This window comes from Phocoena sinus, chromosome 1, assembly GCF_008692025.1.
Source record: "Phocoena sinus isolate mPhoSin1 chromosome 1, mPhoSin1.pri, whole genome shotgun sequence".
Taxonomy (NCBI): domain Eukaryota; kingdom Metazoa; phylum Chordata; class Mammalia; order Artiodactyla; family Phocoenidae; genus Phocoena; species Phocoena sinus.
In genome coordinates this window covers 111,763,763-111,784,445 of record NC_045763.1, presented here as the reverse complement: position 1 = coordinate 111,784,445, position 20,683 = coordinate 111,763,763, and positions in this window count along the sequence as shown.

Genomic DNA, 20,683 nt, shown 5'->3' with positions numbered 1-20,683 from the left:
GAGTTATGTAAAGGGGGAAATAAAGTCCTGGACCTGGTGAGAGGCTAGTTCCAATGGAACACCAATGCACTCACCTGTGGAAGTTGAAGACTGGCTGTGGAAGGGGAGGGGGTGCGTTGGCAAAGCATCCATCTTTGGGAAGAGTGCCAATGTTGTCTCTTGGGAGTCGAGTGGTACCAAAGTACTAGTCACCTTCTCCTTGGATGTGACACAGTGTCCTTAGAAACATAGGGAAGGAGCCAAGGGAGTAAAGAGATAGCACTACTGATACTTGCCCCTCACTGCCTGTGAGATGTTGGGCACATCCCTTAACTTGTCTGGGCCTCAACTTTTTTGTTCTCCAATATGATGCGATTGGCTAAAATTTCCTCTAAGGTCCCATTAAGGGCTAAGATCCTGTAAACATACGATTAGGTCTGGGAAAGCAACCGCATTTCAACCCTTCAAAATCAATAGTGAATTAAGAGCACTGAGGCTGAGTTTTGGCTTGACTGGAAAGAGTGTGGATATTGATTAGAGATGTCTGCTATGAGAGGCAGAAGTGGCCACATGTGCAGCCAGTCACATCCCTGGCTTAACCTAAAGCAGGGAGTGGTATGCTAGGATTTATGAGTGAGAATAATTGAAGCACTTGAAGAAGGAGAGAAGATATGAACTGTTTAAAAATCCTGCACAAGCTGACACCACCTAGAATTCCCATCTGAGCTCCCACCTTTCCTTAACACAACTGTTAAGGGGATTGCTGTTTCCAAAACTCATCTCATGCTTTCTTGCCTCAAACCACTTGATCTGTGATGGCACTACACTCTCAATTGTCCCAGTGAAATTCAAGGTAATCTCTAAGAATAATTTAAAATGTTGCTGAAATTGAGCAGGACCCTACTGGGCCCTCCCTGGTACGAAAGCCCTTCCATGTTCCCAGTTTCTTGTTTGCAGAAAAAGGCTTTAGTCTTCTAGGGGCCTCTCCTGAGTCACAAAAGCCTGACTCAAGAATTAATGATTGAAAGGATGTAGACATGTAGTGAAAAAATAGCAGTTGGGCCAGAAGAACTGGTTACAATTTACACTGTAAATCAGTCATATAGCAGTCACAGAATCTTTAGTTTCTCCTTGAAGTACATAGATAACAGTATCTGAGACTCATTCCTGTGTTGCTTTGCAGGTACCATAACCACTGCTAGAGGGAAAAGGCTAACTGCATGATGACCAGATTGTAGCCATGACATAAACTGCTCCATCTTGAGCAGTACTGAATCTATGGTTTGCACAATTCCAGGAACTGGCCTCAAGAAAATGGGAACAAATTGACCCTGGAATTGAAGATTAACTGTGCTTAAAACAATCAAGATGACACTGACCAGACCAGTTTCAAGATGATTGTCAGAGCCAACTGTGCTGTTCTGCATGTAGCTCTCACCTGCACATCCTTGAAGCTTTCCTTTATTTTTATTTATTTATTTTTTATACAGCAGATTCTTATTAGTTATCTATTTTATACATACTAGTGTATATATATCAATCTCAATCTCCCAATTCATCCCACCAACCCCCACACACACTTTCCCCCCTTGGTGTCCATACATTTTTTTCTCTACATCTGTGTCTCTATTTCTGCCTTGCAAACAAGTTCATCTGCACCATTTTTCTAGATTCCATACATATGCATTAATATACGATATTTGTTTTTCTCTTTCTGACTTACTTCACTCTGTATGACAGTCTCTAGGTCCATCCACATCCCTACAAATGACCTAGTTTTGTTCCTGTTTATGGCTGAGTAATAGTCCATTGTGTATATGTATCATATCTTCTTTATCCATTTGTCTGTCGATGGGCATTTAGGTTGCTTCCATGACCTGGCTAATGTAAATTGTGCTGCAGTGAATATTGGGGTGCATATGTCTTTTTGAATTACGGTTTTCTCAGGGTATATGCCCAGTAGTGGGATTGCTGGGTCATATGGTAATTCTATTTTTAGTTTTTTAAGGAAGCTGCATGCTGTTCTCAATTTACATTCCCATCAACATTGCAAAGGGTTCCCTTTTCTCCACACCCTCTCCAGCATTTGTTGTTTCTAGATTTTCTGATGATGCCTATTCTAACTGATGTGAGGTGGGTATATTAACTCTTGAAAAAGAAGCCAGGTTTGTCTTTCAAGTAATCCCATCATTTCTTTATATTTTGTATAGGCTGCTTCAAGCTCTTGTATATTCCTAATAAAGACAGCTGGGTTTGGATCATCCACCAAAATTTCAAAATCTTTTGAAAGGGTCCAGTAGGGTTTATTCCTTAAAAATATACTCTATCTGTTGACCATAGTGTCTTCACAATATCAAAATATGACAAATACAAACATTTTATGTAGAAACCCTGATATAAACAGAGCCTACTGCTCTTCCTATGGATAATGGAAATAACTGATGGCGACTCAAAGTCTGGATGTTGCAACACTCTATTGCTCCTAATGCTAATATTGGGCTAATTCCATTCAATGAAAACCATTTTAATGACTACTTCCTAGACCCTGCTCACTAATTTCCTCTGTAGTCACTAGAAATGTGGCTTCTGTTCCTACCAATCTGGCAACCTACAGAGAAAAAACAGAAGCTTTCCTTTGAAAGCTCTTGCCCACTACTCAGAAGCTGGGAGATGGGTTATTTATTTATTTATTTTAGTTGGATGTGGATTTTAAAAAAAAAGTTTATTTTAATTGGGGTATAGTGTATTACAATGCTGTGCTAGTTTCAACTGTACAGTGAAGTGGAGTTCCCTGTGCTATGCAGCAGGTTCTTATTTATCTATTTCATACATATTAGTACATATATGTCAATCTCAATCTCCCAATTCATCTCAACCCCCATGCCCACCACTTTCCCCCCTTCGTGTCCATACATTTGTTCTCTACATCTGTGTCTCTATTTCTGCTTTGCAAACCAGTTCATCTCTACCATTTTGGTAGATCCCACATAAATGTATTAATATATGATATTTGTTTTTCTCTTTCTGACTTACTTCACTCTGTATGACAGTCTCTAGGTCCATCCACATCTCTACAAATGACCCAGTTTCATTCCTTTTTAAGCCTGAGTAATATTCCATTGTCTATATATATCATATCTTCTTTATCCTTTCATCTGCCGATGGACATTTAAGTTGCTTCCATGACCTGGCTATTGTAAATAGTGCTGCAATGAACATTGGGGTGTATCTGTCTTTTTGAATTATGGTTTTCTCTGGGTATATGCCCAGTAGGGATATTGCTGAGTCATATGGTAATTCTATTAGTTTTTTTAAGAAACCTCCATACTGTTCTCCATAGTGGCTGTATTAATTTATATTCCCACCAACAGTGCAAAAGGGTTCCCTTTTCTCCACACCCTATCCAGCATTTATTGTTTGTAGATTTTCTGATGATGCCCATTCTAACCCATAGGAGGTGATACCTCATTGTAATTTTGATTTGCATACTCCAATAATTAGTGATGTTGAGCAGCTTTTCATGTGCTTCTTGGCCATCTGTATGTCTTCTTTGGAGAAATGTCTATTTAGCTCTTCTGCCCATTTTTGGATTGGGTTGTTTGTTTTTTTGATATTGAACTGCATAAGCTGTTTATATATTTTGGAGATTAATCCTTTGTCTGTTTATTCATTTGCAAATATTTTCTCCCATTTTGAGGGTTGTCTTTTCATCTTGTTTATAGTTTCCTTTGTTGCGCAAAAGCTTTTAAGTATCATTAGGTCCCATTTCTATATTTTTGTTTTTATTTCCATTACTCTAGGAGGTAGGTCAGAAAAGATCTTGCTATGATTTATGTCAAAGAGTGTTCTTCCTATGTTTTCCTCTAAGAGTTTTATAGTGCCTGATATTACATTTAGGTCTCGAATCCATTTTGAGTTTATTTTTGTGTATGGTGTTAGGAAGTGTTCTAATTTCATTGTTTTACATGTAGCTGTCCAGTTTTTCCAGCAGCACTTATTGAAGAGACTGTCTTTTCTCCATTGTATATCCTTGCCTCCTTTGTCATAGATTAGGTGAACACAAGCTCATGGGTTTATCTTTCAGCTTTCTATCCTGATCCATCGATGTAGATTTCTGTTTTTGTGTCAGTACTATATTGTCTTGATTACTGTAGCTTTGTAGTCTAGACTGAAGTCAGGGAGTCTGACTCCTCCAGCTCCGTTTTTTCTCCTCAAGACTGTTTTGGCTATTCAGGATCTTTTGTGTCTCCATACAAATTTTAAGATTTTTTTGTTCTAGTTCTGCAAAAAATGACACTGGTAATTTGATAGGGATAGCATTGAATCTGTAGACTGCTTTGGGTAGTATAGTCATTTTCACAATGTCGATTCTTCCAATCCAAGAACATGGTATATCTCTCCATCTATTTGTGTCATCTTTCATTTCTTTCATGACTGTCTTATAGTTTTCTGAGTACAGGTCTTTTACCTCCTATGTAAGTTTATTCCCAGGTATTTTACTTTTTTTGTTGCAATGGTGAATGGGATTGTTTCTTTAGTTTCTCTTTCTGATATTTCATTGTCAGTGTATAGGAATGCAAGAGATTTCTGTGCATTAGTTTTGTATCATGCAACTTTACCAAACTCATTGATTAGCTCCATTATTTTTTTGGTGGCACCGTTAGGATTTTCTATGTATACTATCATGTCATCTGCAAGCAGTGACAGTTTTATTTCTTCTTTCTGATTTGGTTTCCTTTTATTCCTTTTTCTTCACTAATTGCCATGACTAGGACTTCCATAACTATGTTGGGTAATAGTGGCAAGAGTGGACATCCTTGTCTTGTTCCTGATCTTAGAGGAAATGCTTTCAGTTTTCACCATTGAGAATGATATTTGCTGTGGGTTTTTCATATATGGTCTTTATTATGTTGAGGTAGATTCCCTCTTTGCCCATTTCCTGGACAGTTTTTATCATAAATTGACATTGAATTTTGTCAAAAGACTTTTCTGCATCTATTGAGATGAACATATGGTTTTTATTTTTCACTTTGTTAATATGGTATATCACATTAATTGATTGGCATATATTGATGAATTCTTGCATCCCTGAGACAAATCCTACTGATTTTGGTGTATGATTTTTTTAACATTTTTATTAGAATATAATTGCTTTACAATGGTGTGCCAGTTTCTGCTTTATAACAAAGTGAATCAGTTATACATATACATATGTTCCCATATCTCTTCCCTCTTGCATCTCCATTCCTCCCTCCCTCCCTATTCCACCCTTTTAGCTGGTCACCAAGCTGATCTCCCTGTGCTATGCGGCTGCTTCCCACTAGCTCTCTATTTTACGTTTGGTTGTGTATATATAACGATGCCACTCTCTCACTTTGTCCCAGCTTACCCTTCCCCGCCCCGTATCCTCAAGTCCATTCTCTAGTAGGTCTGCATCTTTATTCCCGTCTTGCCCATAGGTTCTTCTGACCACATTTTTTTTATTCCATATATATGTGTTAGCATACAGTATTTGTTTTTCTCTTTCTGACTTCCTTTACTCCGTATGACAGTCTCTAGGTCCATTCACTTCACTACAAATAACTCAGTTTCGTTCCTTTTCATGGCTGAGTAATATTCCATTGTATATATGTGCCACATCTTCTTTATCCATTCATCTGTTGCTGGACACTTAGGTTGCTTCCATGTCCTGGCTATTGTAAATAAAGCTGCAATGAACATGTTGGTACATGACTCTTTTTGAATTATGGTTTTCTCAGGGTGTATGCCCAGTAGTGGGATTGCTGTGTGGTATGGTAGTCTTATTTTTAGTTTTTTAAGGAACCTCCATACTGTTCTCTATAGGGCCTGTATGAATTTACACTCCCACCAACAGGCAACAAGGTTCCCTTTTCTCCACACACTCTACATCATTTATTGTTTGTAGATTTTTTGATGATGGCCATTCTGACGGTTGTGAGATGATATCTCATTATAGTTTCATTTTGCATTTCTCTAATGATTAATGATGTTGAGCATTCTTTCACGTGTTTGTTGGCAATCAGTATATCTTCTTTGGAGAAATGTCTATTTAGGTCTTCTGCCCATTTTTGGATTGCATTGTTTGTTTGTTTTTTGATATTGAGCTACATAACTTGCTTGTATGTTTTGGAGATTAATCCGTTGTCAGCTGCTTCATTTGAAAATATTTTCTCCCATTCTGAGGGTTGTCTTTTGGTCTTGTTTATGGTTTCCTTTGCTGTGCAAAAGCTTTTAAGCTTCATTAGGTCTCATTTGTTTATTCTTGTTTTTATTTCCATGTTTCTAGGAGGTGGATCAAAAAGGATCTTGCTGTGATTTATGTCATAGAGTGTTCTGCCTATGTTTTCCTCTAAGAGTTTGATAGTGTCTGGCTTTACATTTAGGTCTTTAATCCATTTTGAGTTTATTTTTGTGTATGTTGTTAGGGAGTGTTCTAATTTCATACTTTTACATGTAGCTGTCCAGTTTTCCCAGTACCATTTACTGAAGAGGTTGTCTTTTCTCCACTGTATATTCTTGCCTCCTTTATCAAAGGTAAGGTGACCATATGTGCATGGGTTTATCTCTGGGATTTCAATTCTGTTTTCATTGATCTATATTTCTGTTTTTGTGCCAGTACCATATTGTCTGATTACTGTAGATTTGTAGTATAGTCTGAAGTCAGGGAGCCTGATTCCTCCAGCTCCGTTTTTCTTTCTCAAGATTGCTTTGGCTATTCGGGGTCTTTTGCATTTCCATACAAATTGTGAAAATTTTTGTTCTAGTTCTGTGAAAAATGCCAGTGGTAGTTTGATAGGGATTGCATTGAATCTGTAGATTGCTTTGGGTAATAGAGTCATTTTCACAATGTTGATTCTTCCAATCCAAGAACATGGTATATCTCTCCATCTATTTGTATCATCTTTAATTTCTTTCATCAGTGTCTTATAATTTTCTGCATACAGGTCTTTTGTCTCCTTAGGTAGGTTTATTCCTAGATATTTTATTCTTTTTGTTGCAATGGAAAATGGGAGTATTTTCATAATTTCACTTTCAGATTTTTCATCATCAGTGTAGAGGAATGCAAGAGATTCCTGTGCATTAATTTTGTATCCTGCTACTTTACCAAATTCATTGATTAGCTCTTGTAGTTTTATGGTAGCATCTTCAGGATCCTCTATGTATAGTATCAGGTCATCTACAAAGAGTGACAGCTTTAGTTCTTCTTTTCTGATTTGGATTACTTTTATTTCTTTTTCTTCTCTGATTGCTGTGGCTAAAACTTCCAAAACTCTGTTTAATAATAGTAGTGAGTGTGGGTAACCTTGTCTTGTTCCTGATCTTAGTGGAAATGGTTTCAGTTTTTCACCATTGAGGATGGTGTTGGCTGTGAGTTTGTCATATATGGCCTTTATTATGTTGAAGATATTTCCCTCTATGCCTACTTTCTGCAGGGTTTTTATCATAAATGGGTGTTGAATTTTGTTGAAAGCTTTCTCTGCATCTATTGAGATGATCATATAGTTTTTCTCCTTCAACTTCTTAATATAGTGTATCATGTTGATTGATTTGCATATATTGGAGAATCCTTGCATTCCTGGGATAAAACCCACTTGATCATGCTGTATGATCCCTTTAATGTGCTGTTGGATTCCGTTTGCTAGTATTTTGTTGAGGATTTTTGCATCTATGTTCATCAGTGATATTGGCCTGTAGTTTTCTTTTTTTTTTTGAGATATCTTTGTCTGGTTTTGGTATCAGAGTGATGGTGGCCTCGTAAAATGAGTTTGGGAGTGTTCCGCCCTCTGCTATATTTTGGAAGATTTTGAGAAAGATAGGTGTTAGCTCTTCTCTAAATGTTCTCTAAATGTTCTCTAAATGTTCGCCTGTGAAGCCATCCGGTCCTGGGCTTTTGTTTTTTGGAAGATTTTAAATCACAGTTTCAATGTCAGTGCTTGTGATTGGTCTGTTCATATTTTCTATTTCTTCCTGGTTCAGTCTCGGAAGTTGTGCATTTCTAAGAGTTTGTCCATTTCATCCAGCTTGTCCAATTTATTGGCATATATTTGCTTGTAGTAATCTCTCATGATCATTTGTATTTCTGCAGTGTCAGTTATTTTTCTCCTTTTTCATTTGTAATTCTATTGATTTGAGTCTTCTCTTATTTTTTTCTTGATGAGTCAGCTAATCTCTTATCAATTTAGTTTATCTTCTCAAAGAAACAACTTTTAATTCTTTTGATCTTTGCTATCATTTCCTTCATTTCATTTTCATTTATTTCTGTTCTGATCTTTATGATTTCTTTCTTACTGCTAACTTTGGGGGTTTTTGTTCTTCTTTCTCTAGTTCCTTTAGGTGTAAGTTTAGGTTGTTTATTTGAGATGTTTCTTGTTTCTTAAGGTAGGCTTGTATAGGTATAAACTTCCCTCTTAGAACTGCTTTAGCTGCATCCCATAGGTTTTGTGTTGTTGTGTTTTCATTGTCATTTGTTTCTAGGTACTTTTGATTTCCCCTTTGATTTCTTCAGTGATCCCTTGGTTACTATGTAGTGTGTTGTTTAGCCTTCATGTGTTTGTATTTCTTACAGAGTTTTTCCTGTAATTGATATCTAGTCTGATAGCATTGTGGTCGGAAAAAGATACTTGATATGATTTCAATTTTCTTAAATTTACCACAGCTTGATTTGTGACCCAAGATATGATCTATCCTGGAGAATATTCCATGAGCACTTGAGAAGAATATGTATTCTGTGTTTTTTTAGATGAAATGTCCTATAAATATCAACTAAGTCCATCTTGTTTAATACATCATTTAAAACTTGTGTTTCCTTATTTAATTCATTTTGGATGATCTGTCCATTTGAGAAAGTGGGGTGTTAAAGTCCCCTACTATGATTGTGTTACTGTCATTTTCCCCTTTCATGGCTGTTAGCATTTGCCTTATGTATTGTTGTGCTCCTATGTTGGGTGCATATATATTTACAATTGTTATATCTTCTTCTTTGATCAATTCCTTGATCATCCTGTACTGTCCTTCTTTGTCTCTTGTAATAGTCTTTGTTTTAAAGTCTATTTTGTCTGATATGAGAATTGAGACTTCAGCTTTCTTTTGATTGTCATTTGCATGGAATATCTTTTTCCATCCCCTCACTTTCAGTCTGTATGTGTCCCTAGGTCTGAAGTGGGTCTCTTGTAGACAGCATATATACAGGTCTTCATTTTGTATCCATTCAGCCAGTCTATGTCTTTTGGTTGGAGCATTTAATCCCATTACATTTAAGGTAATTATTAATATGTATGCTCCTATTACCATTTTCTCAATTGTTTTGGGTTTATTATTGTAGGTCTTTTCCTTCTCTTTTCTTTCCTGCCTAGAGAAGTTCCTTTAGCCATTGTTGTAAAGCTGGTTTGGTGGTGCTGAAATATCTTTTTTTTTTTTTTTTTTTTTTTTTTTTTTGCGATATGCGGGCCTCTCACTGCTGTGGCCTCTCCCGTTGTGGAGCACAGGCTCTGGACGCGCAGGCTCAGCGGCCTTGGCTCACGGACCCAGCCGCTGCCGCGGCATGTGGGATCTTCCCGGACCGGGACACGAACCCATGTCCCCTGCATCGGCAGGCGGACTCCCAACCACTGCGCCCCCAGGGAACCCCTGAAATATCTTAACTTTTGCTTGTCTGTAAAGCTTTTAATTTCTCCGTCAAATCTGAATAAGATCATTGCTGCATAGAGTAATCTTGGTTGTAAGTTTTTCTCTTTCATCACTTTAAATATGTCCTGCCACTCCCTTCTGGCTTGCAGAGTTTCTGCTGAAAGATCAGTTGTTAACCTTATGGGGATTCCCTTGTGTGTTAATTGTTGTATTTCCCCTGCTGCTTTTAATATTTTTTCTTTGTATTTAATTTTTGATAGTTTGATTATTATGTGTCTTGGCATGATTCTCCTTGGATTTATCCTGTATGGGACTCTCTGTGCTTCCTGGACTTGATTAACTATTTCCTTTCCCATATTAGGGTCATTTTCAACTATAGTCTCTCCAATATTTTCTCAGTCCCTTTCTTTTTCTCTTCTTCTTCTGGGACCCCTATAATTTGAACATTGGTGCATTTAATGTTGTCCCAGAGGTCTCTGAGACTGTCCTCGGTTCTTTTCATTCTTTTTTCTTTATTCTGTTCTGCAGTAGTTATTTCCACTGTTTTATCTTCCAGATCACTTTTCCGTTTTTCTGCCTCAGTTATTCTGCTCTTGATCCCTCCTAGAGAATTTTTAATTTCCTTTATTGTGTTGTTCATTTCTCTTTGTTTGCTCTTTAGTTCTTCTAAATCCTTATTAAACGTTTCTTCTATTTTCTCCATTCTATTTCCAACATTTTTGATCATATTTACTATCATTATTCTGAATTCCATTTCTGGTAGACTACGTATTTCCTCTCCATTTGTTAGGTCTGGTGGGTTTTTGCCTTGCTTCTTCATCTGCTGTGTGTGTTTCTGTCTTCTCATTTTGCTTAAGTTACTGTGTTTGGTGTCTCCTTTTTTCAGGCTGCTGATTTGTAATTCCCGTTGTTTTTGATATCTGTTCCCAGTGGCTAATGTTGGTTCAGTGGGTTGTGTAGGTTTCCTGGTGGAGGGGACTAGTTCCTGTGTTCTGGTGGACGAGGCTGGATCTTGTCTTTCTGGTGGGCTGTTTCATGTCTGGTGGTGCGTTTTGGGGTGTCTGTGATCTTATTATGATTTAAGCCGCCCCTCTGCTAATGGATGGGGTTGTGTTCCTGTCTTGCTAGTTGTTTGGCTTAGAGTATCCTGCACTGTAGCTTGCTGGTCATTGAGTAGATCTGGGTCTTGGCGTTGAGAAGGAGATCTCTGGGAAATTTTTGCCATTTCATATTACGTGGAGCTGGGAGGTCTCTTGTGGACCAGTGTCCTGAACTTGGCTCTCCCACCTCAGTGGCACAACCCTGATGCCTAGCTGGCACCAGGAGCCTGTCCTCCACACGGCTTAGAATGAAATGGAGAAAAGAAAGAAAGAAAGAAAGAAAGAAAGAAAGAAAGAAAGAAAGAAAGAAAGAAGATAAAGTAAAGGAAAATAAAGGAAAATTTAAAATATAAAATTATTAAAATAAAAAATAATTATTAAGTAAAAAAACAAAAAGGTACCGACAGAACCCAAGGGCAAATGGTATAACCAAAACTTTACAGAAAAAATCACACACAGAATCATACACATACACACTCACAAAAAGACAAAAAGGGAAAAAAACATATATATCATTGCTCCCAAAGTCCACCTCCTCAATTTGGTATGATTCGTTGTCTATTCAGGTATTCCACAGATGCAGGGTACATAAAGTTGATTGTGGATATTTAATCTGCTGCTCCTTAGGCTGCTGGGAGAAATTTCCCTTTCTCTTCTTTGTTCGCACAGCTCCTGGTGTTCAGCTTTGGAATTGGACACACCTCTGTGTTTAGGTCGCCTGAGGGCATCTGTTCTTCTCTCAGACAGGGCGGAGTTAAAGGAGCAGCTCTGGGTCATTCAGGCCTGGGGTAGGGAGGGGTACAGATGCGGGGCAACACTGTGGCAGCAGATGCCAGCGTGACGTTGCAGCAGCCTGAAGTGCGCCATGCGTTCTCTCGGGGAAGTTTTCCCTGAAACATGGGACCCTGGCAGTGGTTGGCTGCACAGGCTCCCAGGAAGAGAGGTGTGGATAGTGACCTGTGCTTGCACACAGGCTTCTTGGTGGTGGCAGCAGCTGCCTTAACATCCCATGTCCGTCTCTGGGGTCCGTGCTGATAGCCATGGCTCGCTACCTTCTCTGGAGCTCCTTTAAGCAGCACTCTTAATCACCTCTCCTCACTCACCAGGAAAGAAAGAGGCAAGAAAATGTTTCTTGTCTCTTTGGCAGGTCAAGACTTTCCCGGACTCCCTCCTGGATCGCTGTGGCGCATTAGCCCCCTTCAGGCTGTGTTCACGCCGCCAACCCCAGTCCTCTCGCTGGGATCCGACCTCCGAAGCCTGAGCCTCAGCTCCCAACCCCCACCCGTCCCAGCAGTTAGCAGACAAGCCTGTCGGGCTAGTGTGTGCTGGTCAGCACGGTTCCTCTGTGTGGGAATCTCTCCACTTTGCCCTCCGCACCTCTGTTGCTGCTCTCTCCTCTGCAGCTCTGAAGCTTCCCCTCCACCACTCGCAGTCTCCACCCGGGAAAGGGCTTCTACTGTGTGGAAACCTTTCCTCCTTCACAGCTCCCTCCCAGTGGTACAGGTCCCATCCCTATTCTTTTGTCTCTGTTTTTTCTTTTGCCCTACCCAAGTATTTGGGGGAGTTTCTTGCCCTTTGGGAGGTCTAAAGTCTTCTGCCAGCATTCAGTAGGTGTTCTGTAGGAGCTGTTCCTCATGTAGCTGTATTTCTGATGTATTTGTTGGGAGGAAGGTGGCATCTTACTCTTCTGCCATCTTGAATCTCCTACACGTTGTACTCACTCTGGTCCGTGATCCCAAGGACTGTCGCAGCTTCGGCTGGTGGGGCCCCTCCAGAGCCAGCAGCCTCAGTGAGGCCGCCCTCCCCTCGGGCTCCAGGGCCATTGTATGATCTTTTAATATGTTGTTGACTTATGTTTGCTAGTATTTTGTTGAGAATTTTTGCATCTATATTCATCAGTGATATTGGCCTGTAATTTTCTTTTTTTTGTTGTATCTTTTTCTGGTTTTTGTATCAGGGTGATGGTGGCCTTATAGAATGAGTTTGGGAGTGTTCATTTCTCTGCAAATTTTTAGAAGAGTTTCAGAAGGAAGGGTATTATCTCTTTTCTAAATGTTTGATAGAATTCGCCTGTGAAACCATCTAGTCCAAGACTTTTGTTTGTTGGAAGATTTTTAATCAGTTTCAGTTTCATTACTTGTGATTCATCTGTTCATATTTTCTGTTTCTTCCTGGTTCAGTCTTGGAAGGTTATACCTTTCTAAGAATTTGTCCATTTCTTCCAGGTTGTCCATTTTATTGGCATAGAATTGCTTGTAGTAGTCTCTTAGGATGCTTTGTATTTCTGCAGTGTTTGTTGTAATTTATGCTTTTTCATTTCTAATTTTATTGATTTGAGTCCTCTCACTCTTTCTTGATGAGTCTAGCTGAAGGTTTGTCAATTTTGTTTATCTTTTCAAAGAACCAACTTTTAGTTTTATTTGTCTTTCCTATTGTTTTCTTTGTTTCTATTTCATTTATTTCTGTTCCGATCATTATAATTTCTGTCCTGCTAACTTTGGGTTTTGTTTGTTCTTTTTTCTCTAGTTCCTTTAGGCATAAGGTTAGATTGTTTATTTGAGATTTTTCTTGTTTTTTGAGGTGGGGTTGTATTTCTATAATCATCCTTCTTAGAACTGCTTTTGCTCCAAATTATAGGTTTTGGATCATAGTATTTTCATTGTCATTTGTCTCTAGGTATTTTTTGATTTCCTCTTTGATTTCTTCAGTGATCTCTTGGTCATTTAGTAGTGTATTGTTTAACCTCCATGAATTTGTGTTTTTTATGGTGTTTTTTCCTGTAATTTGTTTATAATCTCATAGTGGTGTAGTCAGAAGATTTTTTCTATGATTTCAATTTTCTTAAATTTCCTGAGGCTTCATCTGTGACCCAAGATATGATCTGTCCTGGAGAATGTTCTGTGTGCACTTGAGAAGAAAGTGTAATCATTTTTTAGATGAACTGTCCTATAAATATCAATTAAATCTATCTGGTCTATTGTGTCATTTAAAGCTTGTGTTTCCTTATTAATTTTCTCTCTGGATGATCTGCCCATTGGTGTAAGTGAGGTTTTAAATTCCCCCACTATTTTTGTGTTACTGTTGATTTCCTCTTCTATAGCCATTAGCATTTGCCTTATGTATTTAGGTGCTCCAATGTCGGGTGCATATATATTCATGATTGTTATATCTTCTTCTTGGATTGATCCCTTGATCATTATGTAGTGTCCTTCCTGTGTCTTGTAACATTCTTTATTTTAAGGTCTATTTTATCTGATATAAGTATTGCTACTCCAGCTTTCTTTTGATTTCCGTTTGCATGGAATATCTTTTTCCATCCCCTCACTTTCAGTCTGTATGTGTCCCTAGGTCTGAAGTGGGTCTCTTGTAGGCAGTGTATATATGGGTATTGTTTTTGTATCTTGGTTTTGTATCTTGTTTTTTTATCTTTGTTTTGTATCTTGGGTTGGAGCATTTAATCCATTTAAGGTAATTATCAATATGTATGTTCTTATTACCATTTTCTTAATTGTTTTGGGTTTATTTTTGTAGGTCCTTTTCTTCTCTTGTTTCCCACTTAGAGAAGTTCCTTTAGCATTTGTTGTAGAGCTGGTTTGGTGCTGCTGAATTCTCTTAGCTTTTTCTTGTCTGTAAGTGTTTTGATTTCTCCATTGAATCTGAATGAGATCCTTGCTGCGTAGAGTATTCTTGGTCATAGTTTCTTCCCTTTCATCACTTTATATATATCATGCCACTCCCTTCTGTCTTGCAGAGTTTCTGCTGAGAAATCAGCTGTTATCCTTATGGAAGTTCCCTTGTATGCTATTTGTCGTTTTTCCCTTGTTGATTTCAATCATTTTTCTTTGTCTTATTTTTTGTCAATTTGATTACTATGTGTCTCAGCGTGTTTCTCCTTGGGTTTATCCTGCCTGGGACTCTCTGTGCTTCCTTGACTTGAGTGTCTATTTCCTTTCCCATGTTAGGGAAGTTTTTGACTATAATCTCTTCAAATACTTTCTGGGGTCCTTTCTCTCTCTCTTCTCCTTCTGGGACCCCTATAATGCAAATGGTGGTGCATTTAATGTTGTCCCAGAGATCTCTTAGGCTGTCTTCATTTCTTTTTATTCTTTTTTCTTTATTGTGTTCTGCAGCAGTGATTTCCACCATTTTGTCTTGCAGGTCACCTATCCCTTTTTCTGCCTCAGTTATTCTGCTATTGATTCCTTCTCGTGTAGTTTTCATTTCAGTTATTGTATTGTTCATCTTTGTTTGTTTGTTCTTTAATTCTTCTAGATCTTTGTTAAACATCTCTTGCATCTTCTCAATCTTTGCCTCCATTCTTTTCCTGAGGTCCTGGATCATCTTCACTATCATTATTCTGAATTCTTCTTCTGGAATGTTGCCTATCTCCACTTCACTTAGTTGTTTTTCTGGGGGTTTATCTTGTTCCTTCATCAGGGACATAGTCTTATGCCTTTTCTTTTTTTATATCTTTCTGTGTTTGCGGGTTTTGTTCTGCAGGCTGAGGAATTGTAGTTATTCTTGCTTCTGCTGGTAGATAGTTTTTACCATGCTAGTCCACCGTCTTCCCAAGTTGCTGGCTTCCTGAAAAAACACCTTTCTTTTTCTACCAACCCCTGTCACTCAAACATTGACTTTTGGGTGATGAGTGGCCAGTTGGGTTTGGTTTCCACTCCGGTTGGTAACAATACTTTCTCCATGACCTCTGTTCTTATCCTCTCACCAAAGAAGTGTTTTCCTCTTCTGTTCAACCCCCATAGCTTTTTATTTATAACTATTTGGAGCACTTTTCATCTAATGTTTTTACTTGATATACATATAAATTATAAAATATATTTTATTTATTTTAGCATCAAATATAAGTTCCTTTTTGGTAGGAGCAGTTTCACCCTCATCATATATCCACGTGTTTATTATCTACTCTCCATACTAGCCACACACATATTATGTCCACTCCATAAATATAAACAAATGAATGCATAAATGAATAGGCGATTGCTTTTTAAATGAATGAGTTGAAGTGAATGACAAACACAAGGTTAGACAATTTGGCTTTACCGTCAGAACCAATGAAGTGTCAAGGTGCTTTTTGGACTAATCCATCTTTCCAAGTTCAGGCTGATGCTTGCCCTTTCTAAGTAGCTCTCCCTGTTTATCTGAACCACATGCATTGTCTTTATATTCCCTCAAACTTGAAGATGGATACTGAAATTATCCATAAACTGTAAGAGGCCCAGGTGCCTGGATTTGTGTGTGTGTGTGTGTGTGTGTGTGTGTGTGTGTGTGTGGTGGGGGTGAGGCAGTGCTTCTCTACACCCAAACAAACTGTGAGCTTCCTAAATGCAGGAAAGATGTTCAGGACAGAACTTACAGCTGGTAAAAATTTGTTCTTGGATAGACTAGCTAGTTGGTGGGTGGGTGGCCTAATTAGTAAAGGATGCTGTTGAATGAGTGACTCAGTGAGTCACTCAGTGAGTGAATGAAAAATGGAGGGAGTGAATAAGTAAATGTATAAACAGGAAATGAGCTGACAAACTAGCTGACTGACTGGCTAGTTCACTGAACAACTGACTAGCTGACTGGTTGAGTGGTTGACCAACTGATTTACTGACTGACTAACTGGTTGGCCAGCTAGATGATGGCTAATTTTCAAAAGCAGATCTTGGTGTAGTATAGCAAAAGAGGTTTTCTGGGGAACATGGGACTAATGGCACAAACTAAAGAGGGTGCTCTGTATAGGAACCCCTAAGTAGTGTATCCTATGAACTGGACAACCATTTCTTAGTTTTCTTTCTTTCTCTTAGGAAGTCTCTGTGATTTCCATTCCTGGTCAACTGAGCTCAGTGGATGTAACTTCAAGGGAAGGCAGTCAGAGACAGCCATGGTGGGACAGTGGCTCTCTTCCTATAAGAAGACACTTGGGACAAGAGGACATTTGCCCACTGGGGAGCTGATTGTTCCCTGGGGTTTGGGACCTGGGGTTGGGGACCTGGGCCTCAGATTGTCTCTCAGGTCAGAGAAAGGGGCTTCTGTGATGGCGGCTGAGATAGGGAACCAAATCAAACAGCCAAAGTAGCAAATACCACAAGCTGGGCCAGTTTGTCTGGTTGACGCCCAGCTCTCTGACCACAGAGACCTTCCTTGGAAAAGTGACAGCAGAGGCAGCAAGCAAGGGCTGCCAGACCCAGCCTCAGCCAGTGCCCGGTGATGACAGAAACCCCCAGGTTGGACAAAGGCTCACAGTGCTGTGCTGTGATTGGCTCTGCATATACTCAGCTGACTGACATACAAATACGCCACCCTGCCACAGCCATCCCTCCTGAGCTGGATGAGAAGGGAAGGGGCAAGACAATAACTTATATCCATAGTAACCAAGCCACTCTATGCCCAAACCCTTCAGTGATTCCCAACAGGCCTCAGGATAAAGTCCAAGGTTGCTGACATTGGTGAAAAGTCCCTTCGTCCTCTGGCCCCTCCCTGAAAGATTTCTAATCTCCTCTCTCCCCAGCCATCCCACCTTCTTCTCTCTCTCTTTACAAATATTCTACTATTCCACCCATAAGCCATGATAACTATTTTTTAAATTTAATTTTTAAAATTTAATTTTTTAAGCTTAATTTTTATTTTATATTGGAGTACAGTTGATTTATACTGTTGTGTTAGGTTCAGGTGTACAGCTAAGTGATTCATTTATACGTATACATATATCCATTCTTTTACAGATTCTTTTCCCATATAGGTTATTACAGAACATGATGACTATTTACAGGTTTTATTTGCAGGGGAGGGAATTTTTTTTTATTCAAACAGAAAGTCACAAAAACTATAATCATCCTCATCAGTTCACTCAGTCCCATGTAATTAATTTTTTTATCTTGATTTTTCTTAACACTTTTATGAATTCATCAGTTTTCCATTAGAGTTCTGAAAATGCTTATTCATTCAGTTCAGCAGTATAGTCAGTTACCAGAAACCTGTACTTGTCAGAGTCTTTTCCATGAATTCCTTGAAGGTGAAACACTTTTATAGGAACATTTTTGCAAAAGCATCAGAGTACACCCAGAACTGTCTGTAAATGACAAAAGACTTAAAAATGACTATGGTTAAAGATTTGATGAAAGTTCATAATAATGCAATTGACAAGGAAATTTAGTTATTTCTGAGATATACATTTTAAAGTAATAACTAGAATTATGACTTATAACATTATACCAGACATATAAGATTTTTAGAAATTTAATGTAATGTCTGAAACATTTATATTAACATATTTCCATACAAATAACCCAAAGAAAGTTTAGTATTAGTTTTTTTGTTGTTTGTTTGTACTGCAGGTTCTTATCAGTCATCAGTTTTATACACATCAGTGTATACATGTCAATCCCAATCGCCCAATTCAGCACGCCACCATGCCCACCCCAAGACAGTTTTCCCGCCTTGGTGTCCATACCTTTGTTCTCTACATCTGTGTCTCACCTTCTGCCCTGCAAACCAGTTCATCTGTACCATTTTTCTAGGTTCCACATACATACATTAATACACGATATTTGTTTTTCTCTTTCCAACTTACTTCACTCTGTATGACAGTCTCTAGGTCCATCCACGTCTCAACAAATGACTCAATTTCTTTCCTTTTTATGGTAGAGAAATAATCCATTGCATACATGTACCACAACTTCTTTATCCATTCGTCTGTCGATGGGAATTTAGGTTGCTTCCATGACCTGGCTATTGTAAATAGTGATACAATGAACATTGGAGTGCATGTGTCTTTTTGAATTATGGTTTTCTCTGGGTATATGCCCAGGAGTGGGATTGATGGATCATATGGTAATTCTATTTTTAGTTTACTCCATACTGTTATCCATAGTGGCTGTATCAATTTACATTCCCACCAACAGTGCAAAAGGGTTCACTTTTCTCCACACTCTCTCCAGCACTTGTTTGCAGATTTTCTGATGATGCCCATTCTAACTGATGTGAGGTGATACCTCATTATAATTTTGATTTGCATTTCTCTAATAATTAGTGATGTTGAGCAGTTTTTCATGTGCTTCTTGGCCATCTGTATGTCTTCTTTAGAGAAATGTCTATTTAGGTCTTCTGCCCATTTTTTGGATTGGGTTGTTAGTTTCTTTAATATTGAGCTGCTTGAGCTGTTTATATATTTTGGAGATGAATCCTTTGTCCGTTGATTCATTTGCAAATATATTCTCCCATTCTGAGGGTTGTGTATTTGTCTTGTTTATGGTTTCCTTTGCTGTGCAAGAGCTTTGAAGTTTCATTAGGTCCCATTTGTTTATTTTTGCTTTTATTTCCATTAATCTAGGAGGTGGATCAAAAAAGATCTTGCTGTGATTTATGTCAAAGTGTGTTCTTCCTATGTTTTCCTCTAAGAGTTTTATAGTGTCCGGTCTTACATGTAGGTCTTGAATCCATTTTGAGTTTATTTTTGTTTATGGTGTTAGGGAGTGTTCTAATTTCATTCTTTTACATGTAGCTGCCCAGTTTTCCCAGCACCACTTATTGAAGAGACTGTCTTTTCTCCATTGTATATCTTTGCCACCTTTGTCATAGATTAGTTGACCATAGGTGCGTGGGTTTATCTCTGGGCTTTCTATCTTGTTCCATTGATCTATGTTTCTGTTTTTGTGCCAGTACCATATTGTCTTGATTGCTGTAGCTTAGTAGTATAGTCTGAAGTCAGGGAGTCTGATTCCTCCTACTCCGTTTTTTCCTCTCAAGACTGCTTTGGCTATTCGGGGTCTCTTGTGTCTCCATACAATTTTTAAGATGATTTGTTCTAGTTCCATGAAAAATGCCATTGATAATTTGATAGGGATTGCATTGAATCTGTAGATTGCTTTGGGTAGTATAGTCATTTTCACAATATTGATTCTTCCAATCCAAGAACATGGTATATCTCTCCATCTGTTTGTATCATCGTTAATTTCTTTCATCAGTGTCTTATAGTTTTCTGCATACAGGTTTTTCACTCCCTAGGTAGGTTTATTCCTAGGTATTTTATTATTTTTGTTGCAATGGTAAATGAGAGTGTCTCCATAACTTCTCTTTCAGATTTTTCATCATTAGTGTATAGGAATGTAAGAGACTTCTGTGCATTAATTTTCTATCTTGCAACTTTACCAAATTCATTGATTAGCTCTAGTAGTTTTCTGGTGGCATTTTTAGGATTCTCTATGTATAGTGTCATGTCATCTGCAAGCAGTGACAGTTTTACTTCTTCTTTTTCAATTTGTATTCTTTTATTTCTTTTTCTTCTCTGATTGTTGTGGCTTGGACTTCCAAAACTATGTTGAATAACAGTTGACCTCCTTGTCTCGTTCATGATCTTAGAGAAAATTCTTTCAGTTTTTCACTATTGAGAATGATGTTTGCTGTGGATTTGTCAAATATGGCCTTTATTATGTTGAAGTAGTTCCCTCTATGCCCACTTTCTGGAGAGTTTTTATCATAAATGGGTGTTGAATCTTGTCAAAAGCTTTTTCTGCATCTATTGAGATGATCATAAGGTTTTTATTCTTCAATTTGTTAATATGGTGTATCACATTGATTGATTTGCATATATTGAATAATCCTTGCAATCCTGCGATAAATCCCAATTAATCATGGTGTATGATACTTTTAATGTATTGTTGGATTCTCTTTGCTAGTATTTTGTTGAGGATTTTGGCATCTATGTTCATCAATGATATTGGCCTCTAGTTTTCTTTCTTTGTGACATCCTTGTCTGGTTTTGGTATCAGAGTGGTGGTGGCCTCATAGAATGAGTTTGGGAGTGTTCCTCCCTCTGCTATATTTTGGAAAAATTTGAGAAGGATAGGTATTATCTCTTCTCTAAATGTTTGATAGAATTCTCCTGTAAAGCCATCTGGTCCTGGGCTTTTGTTTGTTGGAATATTTTTAATCACAGTTTCAATGTCAGTGCTTGTGAT